Source organism: Tenrec ecaudatus, unplaced genomic scaffold, assembly GCF_050624435.1.
Source record: "Tenrec ecaudatus isolate mTenEca1 unplaced genomic scaffold, mTenEca1.hap1 Scaffold_535, whole genome shotgun sequence".
In the NCBI taxonomy this organism is placed as follows: domain Eukaryota; kingdom Metazoa; phylum Chordata; class Mammalia; order Afrosoricida; family Tenrecidae; genus Tenrec; species Tenrec ecaudatus.
This window is the reverse complement of record NW_027459450.1, coordinates 1,043,437-1,069,260: the sequence shown is the minus strand read 5'-3', so window position 1 is coordinate 1,069,260 and position 25,824 is coordinate 1,043,437.

Here is a 25,824-nt window from a genome sequence, read left to right as displayed (position 1 = left end):
TCTAGGTTAACTAGCGTGCACTTGGACGATCTAGGTTAACTAGCGGGCCCTTGGACTATCTAGGTTACCTAGATAGCACCTGGACTATATAGGTTCCCTAGCGTGCCCTTGGACTATCTAGGTTAACGAACGGGCACTTGGACTATGCACGTAAACTAGCGGGCACTTGGACTGTCTAGGTTACATAGCGCGCACTTGGACTTCTAGGTTAACGAACGGGCACTTGGACTATGTATGTTGCCTAGCGGGTACTTGGACTATCTAGGTTAGGTAACGGGCAATTGGACTATCTAGGTTACCTAACGGGAACTTGCACAATGTAGGTTACCTAGCAGGCACTTGGACTATCTAGGTTACCTCACGGGCACTTTGACTATCTAGGTTACCTAGCGGGCACTTGGACTATGTAGGTTAACTAGCGGGCACTTGGACTATCTAGGTTACCTAGCGGGCACTTGGACTATGTAGGTTACCTAGTGGGCCCTTGGACTATGTAGGTTACTTAGCGGGCACTTGGACTATCTAGGTTAAGGAACGGGCACTTGGAGTATATAGGTAACCTATCGGGCACTTGGACTGTATAGGTTACATAGCGGGCACTTTGACTGTCTAGGTTAACTAGCAAACCTTGGACAATGTAGGTTAACTACGGGCCCTTGGACTATGTAGGTTAACTAGCGGGCACTTGGACTATCTAGGTTTCCTAGCAGGCACTTGGACTATGTACATACCCTAGCGCGCACTTGGACTATCTAGGTTACCTAGCGGGCACTTGGACTATGTACGTCCCCTAGTGGGCACATGGACTATCTAGGTTAACTAACAGGCACTAGGACTATCTAGGTTAACTAGCGTGCACTTGGACTATCTAGGTTACCTAGCAGGCACTTGGATTATGAAGGATCCCTAGCGGGCACTTGGACTATCTAGGTTAACTAGCGGGCACTTGGACTATGTAGATTAACTAGCGGACACTTGCACGATCTAGGTTAACTAGCGGGCCCTTGCGCTATGTAGGTTAACTAGCGGGCCCATGGATTATGTAAATTTACTAGCAGGCACTTTGACTATCTAGGTTAACTAGCGGGTACTTGGACTATGTAGTTTCCCTAGCGGGCATTTGGACTATTTAGGTTACCAAGCGGGAACTTGGACTATGTAGGTTACCTAGCGGGCACTGGGACTATCTAGGTTACCTAGCTGGCACTTAGACTATGTAGGTCAACTAGCGGGCCCTTGTACTACCTAGGTTAGCTAACGGGCACTTAGATTATGTAGGTTAACTAGGGGTCACTGGGAATATGTAGGTTAACTAGCGGACACTTGCACTATGTAGGTTAACTAGCGGGCCCATGGACTATGTAAGTTGACTAGCGGGCCTTTGGACTATCTAGGTTCCCTAAAGGGCACTTGGTCTATCTAGGTTACCGAACGGGCACTTGGACTATCTAGGTTACCTAGGGGCACTTGGACTATGTAGGCTAACTAGGGGGCCCTTGGACGATCTAGGTTACCTAGCGGGTACTAGAACTATCTAGGTTAACTAGCGGGCACTTGCACTATATAAGTTACCTAGCGGGCACTTTGACTATGTATGTTCCCTAGCGGGCACTTGGACTATGTACGTTCCCTAGTGGGCACTTAGACTATCTATGTTAACTAGCGGGCACTTGGACTATCTAGGTTAACTAGCGGGAACTTGGACTATCTATGTTAACTAGCGGGCACTTGGACGATGCAGGTTCCCTAGAGGGCACTTGGACTATCTAGGTTCCCTAACGGGCACTTGGACTATGTAGGTTCCCTAGCGGGCAATTGGACTATGTAGGTCCCTTAGCGGGAACTTGGACTATGTAGGTTCCCTATCGCGCAGATGGACTATTTAGGTTAACTAGTGGGCCCTTAGACTATCTAGGTTACCTAACGGGCATTTGGACTATGTACATCCCCTAGTGGGCACTTGCATTATCTAGGTTAACTAGAGGGCCCTTGGACTATGTAGGTTAACTAGCGGGCACTTGGAATATCTAGGTTAACTAGCGCACCGTGGACTATGTAGGTTAACTAGCGGGCACTTGGACGATCTAGGTTAACTAGTGGGCACATGGACTATCTAGGTTAACTAGCGGGCACTTGGACTATCTAGATTAACTAGCGGGCAATTGGACGATGCAGGTTCCCTAGCAGGCACTTGGACTATATAGGTTAATTAGCGGGCACTTGGACTATGGAGGTTACCTAGCGGGCACTTGGACTGTCTAGGTTACCTAACGGGCACTTGGACTATGTAGGTCCCTTGGCGGGAACTTGGACTATGTAGGTTACCTAGTGGGCACTTGGACTATCTAGGTTAACGAACGGGCACGTGGACTATGTAGGCAACCTAACGGGCACTTGGATTATCTAGGTTAGGAAACGGGCACTTGGACTATCTAGGTTACGTAGCGAGAACTTGGAATATGTAGGTTACTTAGCGGGCACTCGGACTATAGTTTAACTAGCGGGCACTTGGACTATATAGGTTACATAGCAGGCCCTTGGACTATGTAGGTTACCTAGCGCGACTTGGACTATCTAAGTTAACGAACGTGCACTTGGACTATGTAGGTAACCTAGCGGGCACTTGGACAGTATAGGTTACCTAGCGGGCACTTGGACTATCTAGGTTAACCAATGGGCACTTGGACTATGTAGGTTACCTAGCGGGCACTTGGACTATATAGGTTCCCTATGGGCACTTGGACTATCTAGGTGCCCTAACGGGCACTTGGAATACGTAGGTTCCCTTTCGGACACTTGGACGATGTAGGTTCCTCAGCGGGCACTTGGACTATGTAGGTTAACTAGCGGGCACTTGGACTATCTAGGTTACCTAACGAGAACTTGGACTATGTAGGTTTACTAGCGGTCACTTGGACGATCTAGGTTAACTAGCAGGCACTTGGACTATCTGGGTTCCCTAACGGGCACTTGGAATATGAAGATTCCCTATCGGGCACTTGGACTATGTAACTTCCTCATTGTGCACTTGGACTATGTAGGTTCCCTATCGGGCACTTGGACTATGTAGGTTAACTAGCGGGCCCTTGGACTCTCTAGGTTACCTAGCGGGCACTTGGACTATCTAGGTTAACTAGCGGGCACTTGTACAATGCAGGTTCCCCTGCGGGCACTTTGACTATGTAGATTCCCTAGAGGGCACTTGGACTATATAGGTTCCCTATGGGCACTTGGACTATCTAGGTGCCCTAACGGGCACTTGGAATACGTAGGTTCCCTTTCGGACACTTGGACTATGTAGGTTCCTCAGCGGGCACTTGGACTATGTAGGTTAACTAGAGGGCACTTGGACTATCTAAGTTACCTAGCGGGCACTTGGACTATGTACGTCCCCTAGCGGGCTCTTGGACTATCGAGGTTAACTAGAGGGCCCTTGGACTATGTAGGTTAACTAGAGGGCACTTGAACTATCTAGGTTAATTAACGGACGTTGGACTATGTAGGTTAACTAGCGGGCACTTGGACGATCTAGGTTAACTAGCGGGAACTTGGACTATCTATGTTAACTAGCGGGCACTTGGACGATGCAGGTTCCCTAGAGGGCACTTGGACTATCTAGGTTCCCGAACGGGCACTTGGAGTATGTAGGTTCCCTAGCGGGCCCTTAGACTATCTAGATTACCTAGCGGGCACTTGGACTATGTAGGTAACCTAACGGGTACTTGGACTATCTAGGTTAGGTAACGGGCACTTGGACTATCTAGGTTACCTAGCGGGAACTTGGACTATGTAGGTTCCCTATCAGGCACATGGACTATGTAGGTTAACTAGCGGGCCCTTGGACTATCTAGGTTACCTAGCGGGCACTTGGACTATCTAGGTTAACTAGCGGGCACTTGTACAATGCAGGTTCCCTAGCGGGCACTTTGACTATGTAGGTTCCCTAGAGGGCACTTGGAATATATAGGTTCCCTATGGGAACTTGGACTATCTAGGTGCCCTAACGGGCACTTGGAATACGTAGGTTCCCTTTCGGACACTTGGACGATGTAGGTTCCTCAGCGGGCACTTGGACTATGTAGGTTAACTAGCGGGCACTTGGACTATCTAGGTTACCTAACGGGAACTTGGACTATGTAGGTTTACTAGCAGACATGTGGACGATCTAGGTTAACTAGCGGGCACTTGGACGATCTAGGTTAACTAGTGGGCACATGGACTATCTAGGTTAACTAGCGGGCACTTGGACGATCTAGATTAACTAGCGGGCACTTGAACGATGCAGGTTCCCTACCGGGCACTTGGACTATATAGGTTAATTAGCGGGCACTTGGACTATGGAGGTTACCTAGTGGGCACTTGGATTGTCTAGGTTACCTAACGGGCACTTGGACTATGTAGGTCCCTTGGCGGGCACTTGGACTATGTAAGTTACCTAGTGGGCACTTGGACTATCTAGGTTAACAAACGGGCACGTGGACTATGTAGGTAACCTAACGGGCACTTGGACTATCTTGGTTAGGTAACGGGCACTTGGACTATCTAGGTTACCTAGCGGGAACTTGGAATATGTAGGTTACCTAGCGGGCACTCGGACTATAGGTTACCTAGCGGGCACTTGGCTATATAGGTTACCTAGCGGGTCCTTGGACTATGTAGGTTCCCTATCAGGCACATGGACTATGTAGGTTAACTAGCGGGCCCTTGGACTATCTAGGTTACCTAGCGGGCACTTGGACTATCTAGGTTAACTAGCGGGCACTTGTACAATGCAGGTTCCCTAGCGGGCACTTTGACTATGTAGGTTCCCTAGAGGGCACTTGGAATATATAGGTTCCCTATGGGCACTTGGACTATCTAGGTGCCCTAACGGGCACTTGGAATACGTAGGTTCCCTTTCGGACACTTGGACGATGTAGGTTCCTCAGCGGGCACTTGGACTATGTAGGTTAACTAGCGGGCACTTGGACTATCTAGGTTACCTAACGGGAACTTGGACTATGTAGGTTTACTAGCAGACATGTGGACGATCTAGGTTAACTAGCGGGCACTTGGACGATCTAGGTTAACTAGTGGGCACATGGACTATCTAGGTTAACTAGCGGGCACTTGGACGATCTAGATTAACTAGCGGGCACTTGGACGATGCAGGTTCCCTACCGGTCACTTGGACTATATAGGTTAATTAGCGGGCACTTGGACTATGGAGGTTACCTAGTGGGCACTTGGATTGTCTAGGTTACCTAACGGGCACTTGGACTATGTAGGTCCCTTGGCGGGCACTTGGACTATGTAAGTTACCTAGTGGGCACTTGGACTATCTAGGTTAACAAACGGGCACGTGGACTATGTAGGTAACCTAACGGGCACTTGGACTATCTTGGTTAGGTAACGGGCACTTGGACTATCTAGGTTACCTAGCGGGAACTTGGAATATGTAGGTTACCTAGCGGGCACTCGGACTATAGGTTACCTAGCGGGCACTTGGCTATATAGGTTACCTAGCGGGCCCTTGGACTATGTAGGTTACCTAGCGCGACTTGGACTATCTAAGTTAACGAACGTGCACTTGGACTATGTAGGTAACCTAGCGGGCACTTGGACAGTATAGGTTAACTAGCGGGCACTTGGACTATCTAGGTTAACCAATGGGCACTTGGACTATGTAGGGAACCTAGCGGGCACTTGGACTATCTAGGTTAGTAAACCGAAACTTGGAATATCTAGGTTACCTAGCGGGCACTTGGACTATGTAGGTTACCTTGCGGGCACTTGGCCTATCTAGGTTACCTAACGGGAACTTGGACAATGTAGGTTTACTAGCGGACACTTGGACGATCTAGGTTAACTAGCGGGCACTTGGACAATGCAGGTTCCCTAGCGCGCACTATGAATATGTAGCTTCCCTGGAGGGCACTTGTACTATATAGGTTCCCTATGGGTACTTGGACTATCTGGCTTCCCTAACGGGCACTTGGAATATGAAGATTCCCTATCGGGCACTTGGACTATGTAACTTCCTCATTGGGCACTTGGACTATGTAGGTTCCCTATCGGGCACTTGGACTATGTAGGTTAACTAGCGGGCCTTTGGACTATCTAGGTTACCTAGCGGGCACTTGGACTATCTTGGTTAACTGCGGGCACTTGTACAATGCAGGTTCCCTAGCGGGCACTTTGACTATGTATGTTCCCTAGAGGGCACTTGGACTATATAGGTTCCCTATGGGCACTTGGACTATCTAGGTGCCCTAACGGGCACTTGGAATACGTAGGTTCCCTTTTGGACACTTGGACTATGTAGGTTCCTCAGCGGGCACTTGGACTATGTAGGTTAACTAGAGGGCACTTGGACTATCTAAGTTACCTAGCGGGCACTTGGACTATGTACGTCCCCTAGCGGGCACTTGGACTATCGAGGTTAACTAGAGGGCCCTTGGACTATGTAGGTTAACTAGCGGGCACTTGGACAATCTAGGTTAACTAACGGACGTTGGACTATGTAGGTTAACTAGCGGGCACTTGGACGATCTAGGTTAACTAGCCGGAACTTGGACTATCTATGTTAACTAGCGGGCACTTGGACGATGCAGGTTCCCTAGAGGGCACGTGGACTATCAAGGTTCCCGAACGGGCACTTGGAGTATATAGGTTCCCTAGCGGGCCCTTAGACTATCTAGATTACCTAGCGGGCACTTGGACTATGTAGGTAACCTAACAGGTACTTGGACTATCTAGGTTAGGTAACGGGCACTTGGACTATGTAGGTTCCCTAGCGGGAACTTGGACTATGTAGGTTCCGTATCGGTCACATGGACTATGTAGGTTAACTAGCGGGCCCTTGGACTATCTAGGTTACCTAGCGGGCACTTGGACTATCTACGTTAACTAGCGGGCACTTGTACAATGCAGGTTCCCTAGCGGGCACTTTGACTATGTAGGTTCCCTAGAGGGCACTTGGACTATCTAGGTGCCCTAACGGGCACTTGGAATACGTAGGTTCCCTTTCGGACACTTGGACGATGTAGGTTCCTCAGCGGGCACCTGGACTATGTAGGTTAACTAGCGGGCACGTGGACTATCTAGGTTACCTAACGGGAACTTGGACTATGTAGGTTTACTAGCGGACACGTGGACGATCTAGGTTAACTAGCGGGCACTTGGACGATCTAGGTTAACTAGCGGGCACATGGACTATCTAGGTTAACTAGCAGGCACTTGGACTATCTAGATTAACTCGCGGGCACTTGGACGATGCAGGTTTCCTAGCGGGCACTTGGACTATATAGGTTAATTAGCGGGCACTTGGACTATGGAGGTTACCTAGTGGGCACTTGGATTGTCTAGGTTACCTAACGGGCATTTGGACTATGTAGGTCCCTTGGCGGGCACTTGGACTATGTAAGTTACCTAGTGGGCACGTGGACTATCTAGGTTAACAAACGGGCACGTGGACTATGTAGGTAACCTAACGGGCACTTGGACTATCTTGGTTAGGTAACGGGCACTTGGACTATCTAGGTTACCTAGCGGGAACTTGGAATATGTAGGTTACCTAGCGGGCACTCGGACTATAGGTTACCTAGCGGGCACTTGGACTATATAGGTTACCTAGCGGGCCCTTGGACTATGTAGGTTACCTAGCGCGACTTGGACTATCTAAGTTAACGAACGTGCACTTGGACTATGTAGGTAACCTAGCGGGCACTTGGACAGTATATGTTACCTAGCGGGCACTTGGACTATCTAGAGTAACCAATGGGTACTTGGACTATGTAGGGTACCTAGCGGGCACATGGACTATCTAGGTTAGTAAACCGGAACTTGGAATATCTAGGTTACCTAGCGGGCACTTGGACTATGTAGGTTACCTTGCGGGCACTTGGCCTATCTAGGTTAACTAACGGGAACTTGGACAATGTAGGTTTACTAGCGGACACTTGGACGATCTAGGTTAACTAGCGGGCACTTGGACAATGCAGGTTCCCTAGCGCGCACTATGAATATGTAGCTTCCCTGGAGGGCATTTGGACTATATAGGTTCCCTATGGGTACTTGGACTATCTGGGTTCCCTAACGGGCACTTGGAATATGAAGATTCCCTATCGGGCACTTGGACTATGTAACTTCCTCATTGGGCACTTGGACTATGTAGGTTCCCTATCGGGCACTTGGACTATGTAGGTTAACTAGCGGGCCTTTGGACTATCTAGGTTACCTAGCGGGCACTTGGACTATCTTGGTTAACTGCGGGCACTTGTACAATGCAGGTTCCCTAGCGGGCACTTTGACTATGTAGGTTCCCTAGAGGGCACTTGGACTATATAGGTTCCCTATGGGCACTTGGACTATCTAGGTGCCCTAACGGGCACTTGGAATACGTAGGTTCCCTTTCGGACACTTGGACTATGTAGGTTCCTCAGCGGGCACTTGGACTATGTAGGTTAACTAGCGGGCACTTGGACTATCTAGGTTACCTAACGGGAACTTGGACTATGTAGGTTTACTAGCGGACACTTGGACGATCTAGGTTAACTAGCGGGCACTTGGACTATCTGGGTTCCCTAACGGGCACTTGGAATATGAAGATTCCCTATCGGGCACTTGGACTATGTAGTTAACTAGCGGGCCCTTGGACTATCTAGGTTACCTAGCGGGCACTTGGACTATCTAGGTTAACTAGCGGGCACTTATACAATGCAGGTTCCCTTGCGGGCATTTTGACTATGTAGATTCCCTAGAGGGCACTTGGATTATATAGGTTCCCGATGGGCACTTGGACTATCTAGGGGCCCTAACGGGCACTTGGAATACGTAGGTTCCCTTTTGGACACTTGGACTATGTAGGTTCCTCAGCGGGCACTTGGACTATGTAGGTTAACTAGCGGGCACTTGGACTATCTAAGTTACCTAGCGGGCAATTGGACTATGTACGTCCCCTAGCGGGCACTTAGACTATCGAGGTTAACTAGACGGCCCTTGGACTATGTAGGTTAACTAGCGGGCACTTGGAATATCTAGGTTAACTAACGGACCTTGGACTATGTAGGTTAACTAGCGGGCACTTGGACGATCTAGGTTAACTAGCGGGAACTTGGACTATCTAGGTTCCCGAACGGGCACTTGGACTATGTAGGTTCCCTAGCAGGCACATGGACTATGTAGGTCCCTTGGCGGGCACTTAGACTATGTAGGTTAACTAGCGGGCACTTAGACTATCTAGGTTGCCTAGCGGGCACTGGGACTATGTAGGTAACCTAACGGGCACTTGGACTATCTAGGTTAGGTAACGGGCACTTGGACTATCTAGGTTACCTAGCGGGAACTTGGAATATGTAGGTTACCTAGCAGGCATTCGGGCTATAGGTTAACTAGCGGGCACTTGGACTATATAGGTTACCTAGCGGGCCCTTGGACTATGTAGGTTACCTAGCAGGCACTATGAATATGTAGCTTCCCTAGAGGGCACTTGGACTATATAGGTTCCCTATGGGTACTTGGACTATCTGGGTTCCCTAACGGGCACTTGGAATATGAAGATTCCCTATCGGGCACTTGGACTATGTAACTTCCTCATTGGGCACTTGGACTATGTAGGTTCCCTATCGGGCACTTGGACTATGTAGGTTAACTAGCGGGCCTTTGGACTATCTAGGTTACCTAGCGGGCACTTGGACTATCTAGGTTAACTGCGGGCACTTGTACAATGCAGGTTCCCTAGCGGGCACTTTGACTATGTAGGTTCCCTAGAGGGCACTTGGACTATATAGGTTCCCTATGGGCACTTGGACTATCTAGGTGCCCTAACGGGCACTTGGAATACGTAGGTTCCCTTTCGGACACTTGGACTATGTAGGTTCCTCAGCGGGCACTTGGACTATGTAGGTTAACTAGCGGGCACTTGGACTTTCTAGGTTACCTAACGGGAACTTGGACTATGTAGGTTTAGTAGCGGACACTTGGACGATCTAGGTTAACTAGCGGGCACTTGGACTATCTGGGTTCCCTAACGGGCACTTGGAATATGAAGATTCCCTATCGGGCACTTGGACTATTTAGGTTAACTAGCGGGCCCTTGGACTATCTAGGTTACCTAGCGGGAACTTGGACTATCTAGGTTAACTAGCGGGCACTTATACATTGCAGGTTCCCTTGCGGGCACTTTGACTATGTAGATTCCCTAGAGGGCACTTGGATTATATAGGTTCCCTATGGGCACTTGGACTATCTAGGTGCCCTAACGGGCACTTGGAATACGTAGGTTCCCTTTTGGACACTTGGACTATCTAGGTTCCTCAGCGGGCACTTGGACTATGTAGGTTAACTAGCGGGCACTTGGACTATCTAAGTTACCTAGCGGGCACTTGGACTATGTACGTCCCCTAGCGGGCACTTAGACTATCGAGGTTAACAAGACGGCCCTTGGACTATGTAGGTTAACTAGCGGGCACTTGGAATATCTAGGTTAACTAACGGACCTTGGACTATGTAGGTTAACTAGCGGGCACGTGGACGATCTAGGTTAACTAGCGGGCACTTGGACGATCTAGGTTAACTAGCGGGCACTTGGACGATCTAGGTTAACTAGCGGGCACATGGACTATCTAGGTTAACTAGCGGGCACTTGGACTATCTAGATTAACTCGCGGGCACTTGGACGATGCAGGTTCCCTAGCGGGCACTTGGACTATATAGGTTAATTAGCGGGCACTTGGACTATGGAGGTTACCTAGTGGGCACTTGGATTGTCTAGGTTACCTAACGGGCATTTGGACTATGTAGGTCCCTTGGCGGGCACATGGACTATGTAAGTTACCTAGTGGGCACTTGGACTATCTAGGTTAACAAACGGGCACGTGGACTATGTAGGTAACCTAACGGGCACTTGGACTATCTTGGTTAGGTAACGGGCACTTGGACTATCTAGGTTACCTAGCGGGAACTTGGAATATGTAGGTTACCTAGCGGGCACTCGGACTATAGGTTACCTAGCGGGCACTTGGACTATATAGGTTACCTAGCGTGCCCTTGGACTATGTAGATTACCTAGCGCGACTTGGACTATCTAAGTTAACGAACGTGCACTTGGACTATGTAGGTAACCTAGCGGGCACTTGGACAGTATAAGTTACCTAGCGGGCACTTGGACTATCTAGGTTAACCAATGGGCACTTGGACTATGTAGGGTACCTAGCGGGCACATGGACTATCTAGGTTAGTAAACCGGAACTTGGAATATCTAGGTTACCTAGCGGGCAATTGGACTATGTAGGTTACCTTGCGGGCACTTGGCCTATCTAGGATACCTAACGGGAACTTGGACAATGTAGGTTTACTAGCGGACACTTGGACGATCTAGGTTAACTAGCGGGCACTTGGACAATGCAGGTTCCCTAGCGCGCACTATGAATATGTAGCTTCCCTGGAGGGCACTTGGACTATATAGGTTCCCTATGGGTACTTGGACTATCTGGGTTCCCTAACGGGCACTTGGAATATGAAGATTCCCTATCGGACACTTGGACTATGTAACTTCCTCATTGGGCACTTGGACTATGTAGGTTCCCTATCGGGCACTTGGACTATGTAGGTTAACTAGCGGGCCTTTGGACTATCTAGGTTACCTAGCGGGCACTTGGACTATCTTGGTTAACTGCGGGCACTTGTACAATGCAGGTTCCCTAGCGGGCACTTTGACTATGTAGGTTCCCTAGAGGGCACTTGGACTATATAGGTTCCCTATGGGCACTTGGACTATCTAGGTGCCCTAACGGGCACTTGGAATACGTAGGTTCCCTTTCGGACACTTGGACTATGTAGGTTCCTCAGCGGGCACTTGGACTATGTAGGTTAACTAGAGGGCACTTGGACTATCTAAGTTACCTAGCGGGAACTTGGACTATGTAGGTTTACTAGCGGACACTTGGACGATCTAGGTTAACTAGCGGGCACTTGGACAATGCAGGTTCCCTAGCGGGCACTATGAATATGTAGCTTCCCTAGAGGGCACTTGGACTATACAGGTTCCCTATGGGCACTTGGACTATCTGGGTTCCCTAACGGGCACTTGGAATATGAAGATTCCCTATCGGACACTTGGACTATGTAGGTTCCTCATTGGGCACTTGGACTATGTAGGTTCCCTATCGGGCACATGGACTATGTAGGTTAACTAGCGGGCCCTTGGACTATCTAGGTTACCTAGCGGGCACTTGCACTATCTAGGTTAACTAGCGGGCACTTGTACAATGCAGGTTCCCTAGCGGGCACTTTGACTATGTAGGTTCCCTAGAGGGCACTTGGACTATATAGGTTCCCTATGGGCACTTGGACTATCTAGGTGCCCTAACGGGCACTTGGAATACGTAGGTTCCCTTTCGGACACTTGGACTATGTAGGTTCCTCAGCGGGCACTTGGACTATGTAGGTTAACTAGAGGGCACTTGGACTATCTAAGTTACCTAGCGGGCACTTGGACTATGTAGGTTTACTAGCGGACACTTGGACGATCTAGGTTAACTAGCGGGCACTTGGACTATCTGGGTTCCCTAACGGGCACTTGGAATATGAAGATTCCCTATCGGGCACTTGGACTATGTAGTTAACTAGCGGGCCCTTGGACTATCTAGGTTACCTAGCGGGCACTTGGACTATCTAGGTTAACTAGCGGGCACTTATACAATGCAGGTTCCCTTGCGGGCATTTTGACTATGTAGATTCCCTAGAGGGCACTTGGATTATATAGGTTCCCTATGGGCACTTGGACTATCTAGGGGCCCTAACGGGCACTTGGAATACGTAGGTTCCCTTTTGGACACTTGGACTATGTAGGTTCCTCAGCGGGCACTTGGACTATGTAGGTTAACTAGCGGGCACTTGGACTATCTAAGTTACCTAGCGGGCACTTGGACTATGTACGTCCCCTAGCAGGCACTTAGACTATCGAGGTTAACTAGACGGCCCTTGGACTATGTAGGTTAACTAGCGGGCACTTGGAATATCTAGGTTAACTAACGGACCTTGGACTATGTAGGTTAACTAGCGGGCACTTGGACGATCTAGGTTAACTAGCGGGAACTTGGACTATCTATGTTAACTAGCGGGCACTTGGACGATGCAGGTTCCCTAGAGGGCACTTGGACTATCTAGGTTCCCGAACGGGCACTTGGAGTATGTAGGTACCCTAGCGGGCCCTTAGACTATCTAGATTACCTAGCGGGCACTTGGACTATGTAGGTAACCTAACGGGTACTTGGATTATCTAGGTTAGGTAACGGGCACTTGGACTATGTAGGTTCCCTAGCGGGAACTTGGACTATGTAGGTTCCCTATCGGTCACATGGACTATGTAGGTTAACTAGCGGGCCCTTGGACTATCTAGGTTACCTAGCGGGCACTTGGACTATCTAGGTTAACTAGCGGGCACTTGTACAATGCAGGTTCCCTAGCGGGCACTTTGACTATGTAGGTTCCCTAGAGGGCACTTGGACTATCTAGGTGCCCTAACGGGCACTTGGAATACGTAGGTTCCCTTTCGGACACTTGGACGATGTAGGTTCCTCAGCGGGCACTTGGACTATGTAGGTTAACTAGCGGGCACTTGGACTATCTAGGTTACCTAACGGGAACTTGGACTATGTAGGTTTACTAGCGGACACGTGGACGATCTAGGTTAACTAGCGGGCACTTGGACGATCTAGGTTAACTAGCGGGCACATGGACTATCTAGGTTAACTAGCAGGCACTTGGACTATCTAGATTAACTCGCGGGCACTTGGACGATGCAGGTTTCCTAGCGGGCACTTGGACTATATAGGTTAATTAGCGGGCACTTGGACTATGGAGGTTACCTAGTGGGCACTTGGATTGTCTAGGTTACCTAACGGGCATTTGGACTATGTAGGTCCCTTGGCGGGCACTTGGACTATGTAAGTTACCTAGTGGGCACGTGGACTATCTAGGTTAACAAACGGGCACGTGGACTATGTAGGTAACCTAACGGGCACTTGCACTATCTTGGTTAGGTAACGGGCACTTGGACTATCTAGGTTACCTAGCGGGAACTTGGAATATGTAGGTTACCTAGCGGGCACTCGGACTATAGGTTACCTAGCGGGCACTTGGACTATATAGGTTACCTAGCGGGCCCTTGGACTATGTAGGTTACCTAGCGCGACTTGGACTATCTAAGTTAACGAACGTGCACTTGGACTATGTAGGTAACCTAGCGGGCACTTGGACAGTATAAGTTACCTAGCGGGCACTTGGACTATCTAGGTTAACCAATGGGCACTTGGACTATGTAGGGTACCTAGCGGGCACATGGACTATCTAGGTTAGTAAACCGGAACTTGGAATATCTAGGTTACCTAGCGGGCAATTGGACTATGTAGGTTACCTTGCGGGCACTTGGCCTATCTAGGATACCTAACGGGAACTAGGACAATGTAGGTTTACTAGCGGACACTTGGACGATCTAGGTTAACTAGCGGGCACTTGGAAAATGCAGGTTCCCTAGCGCGCACTATGAATATGTAGATTCCCTGGAGGGCACTTGGACTATATAGGTTCCCTATGGGTACTTGGACTATCTGGGTTCCCTAACGGGCACTTGGAATATGAAGATTCCCTATCGGGCACTTGGACTATGTAACTTCCTCATTGGGCACTTGGACTATGTAGGTTCCCTATCGGGCACTCGGACTATGTAGGTTAACTAGCGGGCCTTTGGACTATCTAGGTTACCTAGCGGGCACTTGGACTATCTTGGTTAACTGCGGGCACTTGTACAATGCAGGTTCCCTAGCGGGCACTTTGACTATGTATGTTCCCTAGAGGGCACTTGGACTATATAGGTTCCCTATGGGCACTTGGACTATCTAGGTGCCCTAACGGGCACTTGGAATACGTAGGTTCCCTTTCGGACACTTGGACTATGTAGGTTCCTCAGCGGGCACTTGGACTATGTAGGTTAACTAGAGGGCACTTGGACTATCTAAGTTACCTAGCGGGCACTTGGACTATGTAGGTTTACTAGCGGACACTTGGACGATCTAGGTTAACTAGCGGGCACTTGGACTATCTGGGTTCCCTAACGGGCACTTGGAATATGAAGATTCCCTATCGGGCACTTGGACTATGTAGTTAACTAGCGGGCCCTTGGACTATCTAGGTTACCTAGCGGGCACTTGGACTATCTAGGTTAACTAGCGGGCACTTATACAATGCAGGTTCCCTTGCGGGCACTTTGACTATGTAGATTCCCTAGAGGGCACTTGGATTATATAGGTTCCCTATGGGCACTTGGACTATCTAGGGGCCCTAACGGGCACTTGGAATACGTAGGTTCCCTTTTGGACACTTGGACTATGTAGGTTCCTCAGCGGGCACTTGGACTATGTAGGTTAACTAGCGGGCACTTGGACTATCTAAGTTACCTAGCGGGCACTTGGACTATGTACGTCCCCTAGCGGGCACTTAGACTATCGAGGTTAACTAGACGGCCCTTGGACTATGTAGGTTAACTAGCGGGCACTTGGAATATCTAGGTTAACTAACGGACCTTGGACTATGTAGGTTAACTAGCGGGCACTTGGACGATCTAGGTTAACTAGCGGGAACTTGGACTATCTATGTTAACTAGCGGGCACTTGGACGATGCAGGTACCCTAGAGGGCACTTGGACTATCTAGGTTCCCGAACGGGCACTTGGAGTATGTAGGTACCCTAGCGGGCCCTTAGACTATCTAGATTACCTAGCGGGCACTTGGACTATGTAGGTAACCTAACGGGTACTTGGATTATCTAGGTTAGGTAACGGGCACTTGGACTATGTAGGTTCCCTAGCGGGAACTTGGACTATGTAGGTTCCCTATCGGTCACATGGACTATGTAGGTTAACTAGCGGGCCCTTGGACTATCTAGGTTACCTAGCGGGCACTTGGACTATCTAGGTTAACTAGCGGGCACTTGTACAATGCAGGTTCCCTAGCGGGCACTTTGACTATGTAGGTTCCCTAGAGGGCACTTGGACTATCTAGGTGCCCTAACGGGCACTTGGAATACGTAGGTTCCCTTTCGGACACTTGGACGATGTAGGTTCCTCAGCGGGCACTTGGACTATGTAGGTTAACTAGCGGGCACTTGGACTATCTAGGTTACCTAACGGGAACTTGGACTATGTAGGTTTACTAGCGGACACGTGGACGATCTAGGTTAACTAGCGGGCACTTGGACGATCTAGGTTAACTAGCGGGCACATGGACTATCTAGGTTAACTAGCAGGCACTTGGACTATCTAGATTAACTCGCGGGCACTTGGACGATGCAGGTTTCCTAGCGGGCACTTGGACTATATAGGTTAATTAGCGGGCACTTGGACTATGGAGGTTACCTAGTGGGCACTTGGATTGTCTAGGTTACCTAACGGGCATTTGGACTATGTAGGTCCCTTGGCGGGCACTTGGACTATGTAAGTTACCTAGTGGGCACGTGGACTATCTAGGTTAACAAACGGGCACATGGACTATGTAGGTAACCTAACGGGCACTTGGACTATCTTGGTTAGGTAACGGGCACTTGGACTATCTAGGTTACCTAGCGGGAACTTGGAATATGTAGGTTACCTAGCGGGCACTCGGACTATAGGTTACCTAGCGGGCACTTGGACTATATAGGTTACCTAGCGGGCCCTTGGACTATGTAGGTTACCTAGCGCGACTTGGACTATCTAAGTTAACGAACGTGCACTTGGACTATGTAGGTAACCTAGCGGGCACTTGGACAGTATATGTTACCTAGCGGGCACTTGGACTATCTAGAGTAACCAATGGGTACTTGGACTATGTAGGGTACCTAGCGGGCACATGGACTATCTAGGTTAGTAAACCGGAACTTGGAATATCTAGGTTACCTAGCGGGCACTTGGACTATGTAGGTTACCTTGCGGGCACTTGGCCTATCTAGGTTACCTAACGGGAACTTGGACAATGTAGGTTTACTAGCGGACACTTGGACGATCTAGGTTAACTAGCGGGCACTTGGACAATGCAGGTTCCCTAGCGCGCACTATGAATATGTAGCTTCCCTGGAGGGCACTTGGACTATATAGGTTCCCTATGGGTACTTGGACTATCTGGGTTCCCTAACGGGCACTTGGAATATGAAGATTCCCTATCGGGCACTTGGACTATGTAACTTCCTCATTGGGCACTTGGACTATGTAGGTTCCCTATCGGGCACTTGGACTATGTAGGTTAACTAGCGGGCCTTTGGACTATCTAGGTTACCTAGCGGGCACTTGGACTATCTTGGTTAACTGCGGGCACTTGTACAATGCAGGTTCCCTAGCGGGCACTTTGACTATGTAGGTTCCCTAGAGGGCACTTGGACTATATAGGTTCCCTATGGGCACTTGGACTATCTAGGTGCCCTAACGGGCACTTGGAATACGTAGGTTCCCTTTCGGACACTTGGACTATGTAGGTTCCTCAGCGGGCACTTGGACTATGTAGGTTAACTAGCGGGCACTTGGACTATCTAGGTTACCTAACGGGAACTTGGACTATGTAGGTTTACTAGCGGACACTTGGACGATCTAGGTTAACTAGCGGGCACTTGGACTATCTGGGTTCCCTAACGGGCACTTGGAATATGAAGATTCCCTATCGGGCACTTGGACTATGTAGTTAACTAGCGGGCCCTTGGACTATCTAGGTTACCTAGCGGGAACTTGGACTATCTAGGTTAACTAGCGGGCACTTATACAATGCAGGTTCCCTTGCGGGCACTTTGACTATGTAGATTCCCTAGAGGGCACTTGGATTATATAGGTTCCCTATGGGCACTTGGACTATCTAGGGGCCCTAACGGGCACTTGGAATACGTAGGTTCCCTTTTGGACACTTGGACTATGTAGGTTCCTCAGCGGGCACTTGGACTATGTAGGTTAACTAGCGGGCACTTGGACTATCTAAGTTACCTAGCGGGCACTTGGACTATGTACGTCCCCTAGCGGGCACTTAGACTATCGAGGTTAACTAGACGGCCCTTGGACTATGTAGGTTACCTAGCGGGAACTTGGACTATCTAGGTTAACTAGCGGGCACTTATACAATGCAGGTTCCCTTGCGGGCACTTTGACTATGTAGATTCCCTAGAGGGCACTTGGACTATATAGGTTCCCTATGGGCACTTGGACTATCTAGGGGCCCTAACGGGCACTTGGAATACGTAGGTTCCCTTTTGGACACTTGGACTATGTAGGTTCCTCAGCGGGCACTTGGACTATGTAGGTTAACTAGCGGGCACTTGGACTATCTAAGTTACCTAGCAGGCACTTGGACTATGTACGTCCCCTAGCGGGCACTTAGACTATCGAGGTTAACTAGACGGCCCTTGGACTATGTAGGTTAACTAGCGGGCACTTGGAATATCTAGGTTAACTAACGGACCTTGGACTATGTAGGTTAACTAGCGGGCACGTGGACGATCTAGGTTAACTAGCGGGCACTTGGACGATCTAGGTTAACTAGCGGGCACATGGACTATCTAGGTTAACTAGCGGGCACTTGGACTATCTAGATTAACTCGCGGGCACTTGGACGATGCAGGTTCCCTAGCGGGCACTTGGACTATATAGGTTAATTAGCGGGCACTTGGACTATGGAGGTTACCTAGTGGGCACTTGGATTGTCTAGGTTACCTAACGGGCATTTGGACTATGTAGGTCCCTTGGCGGGCACATGGACTATGTAAGTTACCTAGTGGGCACGTGGACTATCTAGGTTAACAAACGGGCACGTGGACTATGTAGGTAACCTAACGGGCACTTGGACTATCTTGGTTAGGTAACGGGCACTTGGACTATCTAGGTTACCTAGCGGGAACTTGGAATATGTAGGTTACCTAGCGGGCACTCGGACTATAGGTTACCTAGCGGGCACTTGGACTATATAGGTTACCTAGCGGGCCCTTGGACTATGTAGGTTACCTAGCGCGACTTGGACTATCTAAGTTAACGAACGTGCACTTGGACTATGTAGGTAACCTAGCGGGCACTTGGACAGTATAAGTTACCTAGCGGGCACTTGGACTATCTAGGTTAACCAATGGGCACTTGGACTATGTAGGGTACCTAGCGGGCACATGGACTATCTAGGTTAGTAAACCGGAACTTGGAATATCTAGGTTACCTAGCGGGCAATTGGACTATGTAGGTTACCTTGCGGGCACTTGGCCTATCTAGGTTACCTAACGGGAACTTTGACAATGTAGGTTTACTAGCGGACACTTGGACGAACTAGGTTAACTAGCGGGCACTTGGACAATGCAGGTTCCCTAGCGCGCACTATGAATATGTAGCTTCCCTGGAGGGCACTTGGACTATATAGGTTCCCTATGGGTACTTGGACTATCTGGGTTCCCTAACGGGCACTTGGAATATGAAGATTCCCTATCGGGCACTTGGACTATGTAACTTCCTCATTGGGCACTTGGACTATGTAGGTTCCCTATCGGGCACTTGGACTATGTAGGTTAACTAGCGGGCCTTTGGACTATCTAGGTTACCTAGCGGGCACTTGGACTATCTTGGTTAACTGCGGGCACTTGTACAATGCAGGTTCCCTAGCGGGCACTTTGACTATGTAGGTTCCCTAGAGGGCACTTGGACTATATAGGTTCCCTATGGGCACTTGGACTATCTAGGTGCCCTAACGGGCACTTGGAATACGTAGGTTCCCTTTCGGACACTTGGACTATGTAGGTTCCTCAGCGGGCACTTGGACTATGTAGGTTAACTAGCGGGCACTTGGACTATCTAGGTTACCTAACGGGAACTTGGACTATGTAGGTTAACTAGCGGGCACTTGGACTATCTGGGTTCCCTAACGGGCACTTGGAATATGAAGATTCCCTATCGGGCACTTGGACTATGTAGTTAACTAGTGGGCCCTTGGACTATCTAGGTTACCTAGCGGGAACTTGGACTATCTTGGTTAACTAGCGGGCACTTATACAATGCAGGTTCCTTTGCGGGCACTTTGACTATGTAGATTCCCTAGAGGGCACTTGGATTATATAGGTTCCCTATGGGCACTTGGACTATCTAGGGGCCCTAACGGGCACTTGGAATACGTAGGTTCCCTTTTGGACACTTGGACTATGTAGGTTCCTCAGCGGGCACTTGGACTATGTAGGTTAACTAGCGGGCACTTGGACTATCTAAGTTACCTAGCGGGCACTTGGACTATGTACGTCCCCTAGCGGGCACTTAGACTATCGAGGTTAACTAGACGGCCCTTGGACTATGTAGGTTACCTAGCGGGAACTTGGACTATCTAGGTTAACTAGCGGGCACTTATACAATGCAGGTTCCCTTGGGGCACTTTGACTATGTAGATTCCCTAGAGGGCACTTGGACTATATAGGTTCCCTATGGGCACTTGGACTATCTAGGTGCCCTAACGGGCACTTGGAATACATAGGTTCCCTTTTGGACACTTGGACTATGTAGGTTCCTCAGCGGGCACTTGGACTATGTAGGTTAACTAGCGGGCACTTGGACTATCTAAGTTACCTAGCGGGCACTTGGACTATGTACGTCCCCTAGCGGGCACTTAGACTATCGAGGTTAACAAGACGGCCCTTGGACTATGTAGGTTAACTAGCGGGCACTTGGAATATCTAGGTTAACTAACGGACCTTGGACTATGTAGGTTAACTAGCGGGCACGTGGACGATCTAGGTTAACTAGCGGGCACTTGGACGATCTAGGTTAACTAGCGGGCACATGGACTATCTAGGTTAACTAGCGGGCACTTGGACTATCTAGATTAACTCGCGGGCACTTGGACGATGCAGGTTCCCTAGAGGGCACTTGGACTATATAGGTTAATTAGCGGGCACTTGGACTATGGAGGTTACCTAGTGGGCACTTGGATTGTCTAGGTTACCTAACGGGCATTTGGACTATGTAGGTCCCTTGGCGGGCACATGGACTATGTAAGTTACCTAGTGGGCACTTGGACTATCTAGGTTAACAAACGGGCACGTGGACTATGTAGGTAACCTAACGGGCACTTGGACTATCTTGGTTAGGTAACGGGCACTTGGACTATCTAGGTTACCTAGCGGGAACTTGGAATATGTAGGTTACCTAGCGGGCACTCGGACTATAGGTTACCTAGCGGGCACTTGGACTATATAGGTTACCTAGCGGGCCCTTGGACTATGTAGGTTACCTAGCGCGACTTGGACTATCTAAGTTAACGAACGTGCACTTGGACTATGTAGGTAACCTAGCGGGCACTTGGACAGTATAAGTTACCTAGCGGGCACTTGGACTATCTAGGTTAACCAATGGGCACTTGGACTATGTAGGGTACCTAGCGGGCACATGGACTATCTAGGTTAGTAAACCGGAACTTGGAATATCTAGGTTACCTAAAGGGCAATTGGACTATGTAGGTTACCTTGCGGGCACTTGGCCTATCTAGGTTACCTAACGGGAACTTTGACAATGTAGGTTTACTAGCGGACACTTGGACGATCTAGGTTAACTAGCGGGCACTTGGACAATGCAGGTTCCCTAGCGCGCACTATGAATATGTAGCTTCCCTGGAGGGCACTTGGACTATATAGGTTCCCTATGGGTACTTGGACTATCTGGGTTCCCTAACGGGCACTTGGAATATGAAGATTCCCTATCGGGCACTTGGAGTATGTAACTTCCTCATTGGGCACTTGGAATATGTAGCTTCCCTATCGGGCACTTGGACTATGTAGGTTAACTAGCGGGCCTTTGGACTATCTAGGTTACCTAGCGGGCACTTGGACTATCTTGGTTAACTGCGGGCACTTGTACAATGCAGGTTCCCTAGCGGGCACTTTGACTATGTAGGTTCCCTAGAGGGCACTTGGACTATATAGGTTCCCTATGGGCACTTGGACTATCTAGGTGCCCTAACGGGCACTTGGAATACGTAGGTTCCCTTTCGGACACTTGAACTATGTAGGTTCCTCAGCGGGCACTTGGACTATGTAGGTTAACTAGCGGGCACTTGGACTATCTAGGTTACCTAACGGGAACTTGGACTATGTAGGTTTACTAGCGGACACTTGGACGATCTAGGTTAACTAGCGGGCACTTGGACTATCTGGGTTCCCTAACGGGCACTTGGAATATGAAGATTCCCTATCGGGCACTTGGACTATGTAGTTAACGAGCGGGCCCTTGGACTATCTAGGTTACCTAGCGGGCACTTGGACTATCTAGGTTAACTAGCGGGCACTTATACAATGCAGGTTCCCTTGCGGGCACTTTGACTATGTAGATTCCCTAGAGGGCACTTGGATTATATAGGTTCCCTATGGGCACTTGGACTATCTAGGGGCCCTAACGGGCACTTGGAATACGTAGGTTCCCTTTTGGACACTTGGACTATGTAGGTTCCTCAGCGGGCACTTGGACTATGTAGGTTAACTAGCGGGCACTTGGACTATCTAAGTTACCTAGCGGGCACTTGGACTAAGTACGTCCCCTAGCGGGCACTTAGACTATCGAGGTTAACTAGACGGCCCTTGGACTATGTAGGTTAACTAGCGGGCACTTGGAATATCTAGGTTAACTAACGGACCTTGGACTATGTAGGTTAACTAGCGGGCACTTGGACGATCTAGGTTAACTAGCGGGAACTTGGACTATCTATGTTAACTAGCGGGCACTTGGACGATGCAGGTTCCCTAGAGGGCACTTGGACTATCTAGGTTCCCGAACGGGCACTTGGACTATGTAGGTTCCCTAGCAGGCACATGGACTATGTAGGTCCCTTGGCGGGCACTTGGACTATGTAGGTTAACTAGCGGGCACTTAGACTATCTAGGTTGCCTAGCGGGCACTGGGACTATGTAGGTAACCTAACGGGCACTTGGACTATCTAGGTTAGGTAACGGGCACTTGGACTATCTAGGTTACCTAGCGGGAACTTGGAATATGTAGGTTACCTAGCAGGAATTCGGGCTATAGGTTAACTAGCGGGCACTTGGACTATATAGGTTACCTAGCGGGCCCTTGGACTATGTAGGTTACCTAGCAGGCAATATGAATATGTAGCTTTCCTAGAGGGCACTTGTACTATATAGGTTCCCTATGGGTACTTGGACTATCTGGGTTCCCTAACGGGCACTTGGAATATGAAGATTCCCTATCGGGCACTTGGACTATGTAACTTCCTCATTGGGCACTTGGACTATGTAGGTTCCCTATCGGGCACTTGGACTATGTAGGTTAACTAGCGGGCCTTTGGACTATCTAGGTTACCTAGCGGGCACTTGGACTATCTAGGTTAACTGCGGGCACTTGTACAATGCAGGTTCCCTAGCGGGCACTTTGACTATGTAGGTTCCCTAGAGGGCACTTGGACTATATAGGTTCCCTATGGGCACTTGGACTATCTAGGTGCCCTAACGGGCACTTGGAATACGTAGGTTCCCTTTCGGACACTTGGACTATGTAGGTTCCTCAGCGGGCACTTGGACTATGTAGGTTAACTAGCGGGCACTTGGACTATCTAGGTTACCTAACGGGAACTTGGACTATGTAGGTTTACTAGCGGACACTTGGACGATCTAGGTTAACTAGCGGGCACTTGGACTATCTGGGTTCCCTAACGGGCACTTGGAATATGAAGATTCCCTATCGGGCACTTGGACTATGTAGGTTAACTAGCGGGCCCTTGGACTATCTAGGTTACCTAGCGGGAACTTGGACTATCTAGGTTAACTAGCGAGCACTTATACAATGCAGGTTCCCTTGCGGGCACTTTGACTATGTAGATTCCCTAGAGGGCACTTGGATTATATAGGTTCCCTATGGGCACTTGGACTATCTAGGGGCCCTAACGGGCACTTGGAATACGTAGGTTCCCTTTTGGACACTTGGACTATGTAGGTTCCTCAGCGGGCACTTGGACTATGTAGGTTAACTACCGGGCACTTGGACTATCTAAGTTACCTAGCGGGCACATGGACTATGTACGTCCCCTAGCGGGCACTTAGACTATCGAGGTTAACTAGACGGCCCTTGGACTATGTAGGTTAACTAGCGGGCACTTGGAATATCTAGGTTAACTAACGGACCTTGGACTATGTAGGTTAACTAGCGGGCACTTGGACGATCTAGGTTAACTAGCGGGAACTTGGACTATCTCTGTTAACTAGCGGGCACTTGGACGATGCAGGTTCCCTAGAGGGCACTTGGACTATCTAGGTTCCCGAACGGGCACTTGGACTATGTAGGATCCCTAGCAGGCACATGGACTATGTAGGTCCCTTGACGGGCACTTGGACTATGTAGGTTAACTAGCGGGCACTTAGACTATCTAGGTTGCCTAGCGGGCACTGGGACTATGTAGGTAACCTAACGGGCACTTGGACTATCTAGGTTAGGTAACGGGCACTTGGACTATCTAGGTTACCTAGCGGGAACTTGGAATATGTAGGTTACCTAGCAGGCATTCGGGCTATAGGTTAACTAGCGGGCACTTGGACTATATAGGTTACCTAGCGGGCCCTTGGACTATGTAGGTTACCTAGCGGGCACTATGAATATGCAGCTTCCCTAGAGGGCACTTGGACTATGTAGGTTAGCTATGGTTACTTGGACTATCTGGGTTCCCTAACGGGCACTTGGAATATGAAGATTCCCTATCGGGCACTTGGACCATGTAGGTTCCTCATTGGGCACTTGGACTATGTAGGTTCCCTATCGGGCAATTGGACTATGTAGGTTAACTAGCGGGCCTTTGGACTATCTAGGTTAACTAGCGGGCACTTGGACTATCTAGGTTACCTAACGGGAAATTGGACTATGTAGGTTTACTAGCGGACACTTGCACGATCTAGGTTAACTTGCGGCACTTGGACTATCTGGGGTCCCTAACAGCACTTGGAATATGAAGATTCCCTATCGGGCACTTGGACTATGTAGGTTAACTAGCGGGTCCTTGGACTATCTAGGTTACCTAGCGGGCACTTGGACTATCTAGGTTAACTAGCGGGCACTTGTACAATGCAGGTTCCCTAGCGGGCACTTTGACTATGTAGGTTCCCTAGAGGGCACGTGGACTATATAGGTTCCCTATGGGCACTTGGAGTATCTAGGTTCCCTAACGGGCACTTGGAATACGTAGGTTCCCTTTCGGACATTTGGACTATGTAGGTTCCTCAGCGGGCACTTGGACTATGTAGGTTAACTAGCGGGCACTTGGACTATCTAAGTTACCTAGCGGGCACTTGGACTATGTACGTCCCCTCACGGGCACTTAGACTATCGAGGTTAACTAGAGGGCCCTTGGACTATGTAGGTTAACTAGCGGGCACTTGGAATATCTAGGTTAACTAACGGACCTTGGACTATGTAGGTTAACTAGCGGGCACTTGGACGATCTAGGTTAACTAGCGGGAACTTGGACTATCTATGTTAACTAGCGGGCACTTGGACGATGCAGGTTCCCTAGAGGGCACTTGGACTATCTAGGTTCCCGAACGGGCACTTGGACTATGTAGGTCCCTTGGCGGGCACTTGGACTATGTAGGTTAACTAGCGGACACTAAGACTATCTAGGTTGCCTAGCGGGCACTTAGACTATCTAGGTTGCCTAGCGGGCACTTGGACTATGTAGGTAACCTAACGGGCACTTGGACTATCTAGGTTAGGTAACGGGCAATTGGACTATCTAGGTTACCTAGCGGGAACTTAGAATATGTAGGTTACCTAGCAGGCACTCGGACTGTAGGTTAACTAGCGGGCTCTTGGACTATATA